Source organism: Ictidomys tridecemlineatus, chromosome 1 (assembly GCF_052094955.1).
Source record: "Ictidomys tridecemlineatus isolate mIctTri1 chromosome 1, mIctTri1.hap1, whole genome shotgun sequence".
Classification (NCBI taxonomy): domain Eukaryota; kingdom Metazoa; phylum Chordata; class Mammalia; order Rodentia; family Sciuridae; genus Ictidomys; species Ictidomys tridecemlineatus.
The window spans coordinates 157,473,567-157,477,052 of record NC_135477.1 but is presented as its reverse complement, the minus strand read 5'-3'; the positions used below and the strand labels follow the sequence as shown (position 1 = coordinate 157,477,052).

General features: G+C 37.3%; 1 pseudogene; it reads left to right on the top strand.

Annotated features, from left to right (window-relative positions):
* The first annotated feature begins 655 nt into the window (after positions 1–655).
* Positions 656–1,489, top strand: LOC144366574 (mitochondrial import inner membrane translocase subunit Tim9-like; annotated as a pseudogene).
* The last annotated feature ends 1,997 nt before the right edge of the window (positions 1,490–3,486 follow it).

The following is a 3,486-nucleotide window of genomic DNA, read 5'->3' as shown; positions in this document are numbered from 1 at the left end:
CTGATATGATTAAAACATAACTTCTGTTTTATAAAGCTCTTTCTGCCTCCACTTTTTTTTAAACTATGAAATATTCAATGAAGGTAGTCTTAATTCCATTTCAGACTGACAGTCAATGTATTGACAGAACATGAGAATAACTTATTCTCAGAAACTGCCTGTCTTGAAGGCTGAACTTAAAATCCAATTAATAGCTGCCATACACACACACATCCACACACAAACACACAAACATTTTTAATGTTAAGTGTTACATCCATTTTATAACCCAAGACAAGGTAGCAAGAAACACAGTGCCTTCTCTCTTGGTTATCCATGGAACAAAGACTAAGTAGTTTAAAATGGTGGTATTATTAAACACAAGTACTCTCCCTTGCCCTTACATCCCTGTCCGGGTGGAAACAAACTTACACTGTTAAAACCTTAAAAGAGATGTGAATTTATTTTTATTTTAAAGACAACACATCTCCCTACAAGATTAAGATGTTGGTCTTCCCTACAAGATTAAGATATTGGTCTTCGACTGAAGCGCTCCTGACCTGACTGATTTCCCCACGTTGTAAAGAATCTGCGTGAAAGTGTTTAAGTACTCTTTGACATCACCGCTCCCACGTGTTCTGTGCCATCCAGCAGTGGCGGCACCCTGACCCCCTCAGCCCCCAGACTCCACCTGCATTGCAGCCCCCCAGCCTCTTACCAGTCAGATGCGAGAGCCTGTGATTAAGTAAGAAATCAGGCCTCACTGGAGACAGACGTTCAAGCAAAGGCTGGACAACCACTTTTCCAGAACAAAAAGGAAACTCATGCATCAGAAAAGGTGACTAATAAACATACCAAAAGAATATGGCTGCACAAATACCAGAATCTGATCAGATAAAACAGGGTCTCATTATGTTACCCATGTTGGTCTCCAGCTTCTGGGCTCAAGTGATCTGGCTCAGCCTCCCAAGTAACTGGGACAATAGTTTAGGGAATTCCTTGAAACCTACAATAAACTTACAGAAACCTGCTTTTTGGACTGTGTAAAAGACTTTACAACAAGAGAAGTAAAACCTGAAGAGATTACCTGTTCAGAACATTGCTTACAGAAATATTTAAAAATAACACAAAGAATATTCATGAGATTTCAAGAATAACACATTCAGCAGAATGAAGCCCTGGCAGCCAAAGCAGGACTCCTTGGTCAACCACAATAAAGAGAAATCCTGATGGATGGACTTTCAATGAAAGATTGCCAACAGCTGTTGCACTGGAAATGAGGATTCATGTGATGGAATCCCCTGAAAGCAGTAGGCACCATGTTAAACCACCTGTCATGACTCTTTGGCAATGGAAATCAATGAAGAAACAACATTGCTGTTCACCAAGAATAATAAAATAGAAGATCTTACTGTTCAGAGAAAATAATAAGATACATTTGTTGAGGCCTTAAGATTCTGCAGCTTGGTCCCTTGATTAGAAAAATAAACCATTGTTTCTTCAAAAAAAATGCTGGTATTAGTTCTTCAGCATGGTATCACCTACTGAAAATACCCCATTGTGCAGCGTGTGGTGATGCATGCTTGTAATCACAGCAAATTGGGAGGTTGAGGCAGGAACATTCAAGTTTGAAGACAGTCTCAGTGAATTAGTGGGATCCCCAACAATTTGGTGACATCTTGACTCAAAACAAAACATAAAAGAATAGGGCTGGGGATGTGTCTCAGTGTTCAAGCACCCCTAGGTTTTGTCCCCATTGCAAAGAAGAAAAACAAAAACAAAAACAAAAAGAAGACAGCAAAAGTGAGGCACTAAGCAACTCAGTGAGACCCTATCTCTAAATAAAATAAAAAATAGGGCTAGGGAAATGGCTCGTGGTCAAATGCCCCTGAGTTCAATCCCTGGTACCAGAAAAAAAAGAAAGAAAGAAAAAAAGGAAAAGAAAACATGAAACCTTAAAAAAATTTGAACACTGAATGTTCAAAGTCAAGAAATGGATGTATATGTTGTTATTGGGAATACTTATTATAAATGTATTATAAATACATTTTTTTCCTGTATAGATCCCACTTTATTCAAATCTGTATAAACTAGCAAGCACCTATAACCTTTACAGGCCCTCAGATCCCAATGTGAAAGATTGCTAGAAAAACAGAGTACTGGTAATCATACCTGTGTTTCCCTAAATATTATCTAAATATCCTCCTTCCTCTGGGATTTCACTCCCCATTCTCTCATCTGCAGGACTCAGTGGGACCCTCCAAACTTTAAACCTACATTCTATGAAGATGCAGATTCCTGATACAAGTTACACTCAAAGGACCAAGAGTCACAGTTCCTTCTGCTAGTGGGAAACAAACTGAATGGAGTCTCAATCACAGGCCTTAGCATAAACATTTTACCAACTACCTAACTAAAGTTCTTCGATGACTTTGCCAGCCAATTATTTTCATGATCTACTATATGTGCACATAAGAAGGACATCAATGAGTTGAGAAAAGTAGAGGAGAATGGACACTTCTATAGGCTGTAGATCCATGTGTCCAACAAATTCTAGTCCCCTGGATTTTTAGAGTCCCTAAGCCACTCTCACATCTCTAAACTCTGAAGACTTTTCCCATGGCTCAAATTATATTAACATCTTTCAAAAAAAACCTTGAATTTTGTCACTTCTTCCAGTTAAACAAACAAGAAAATAACAACCTATCAGGACTTCCTTCAAATCCTATTTTTAATAGGCCTTTCTAGAGAGCTTCCACTATTCTATGTCCTTAATATCCATTTTGTGTTAATCAAACTGGTCATAAACCCTAAGGTTTTGGTCAATTTTCTACAACCCTTATTTCTACTCAAGACAGTGCTGTTTCTCTTCAGTTTTGCCCTTCCCTTTGTTAGTGTCACTCTGATACTCTATCACTGGGCTCACTTAGTAATCCCAGTGTTATTCACGTTAGTTGGGTTTCTACAGACACTCCCTAATCTGTTATGAACACATTTAATACACAATGATAATCAGGAAAAGTACTGAGTTAGCATGAAGGAACCTCAGTTTGAATCTTATTGCTATTCCTTTCTACATCCACAAAAGTCCCTTTCATATCTATACATTTCAGGGTCATCATCATGACCATCATTTGGCCAGCATGTCAAATACATATTGAAGGGTGGGAGGGTACATTGATAGGTGAAAATTCCTTAAAATTCTTAAATTCTTTGAGCTTTTGATTCTTTCAATAGGAAAAAAATGAATATTCAGTTGACTCAACTTTAAAAAAATGAAGAGAGCACAACAAAAAATAAAAATAAAAATTCAAGAAAAGATTTTAATCATAGAAAAAGAAAACAAGGTTATAAAGAAAAAAAATCTTCATAAAAGTAAATAGGGGTAGTAGCCTGAAGGAAAATGTAGCTCTTGATTTATAAAACAGTTTATAAAAACAGAGGTTAAAGATACATGGGGGTAGAATACTAAAGGAAACCAAACTGGGAAATCAGAAAGTAGAGATA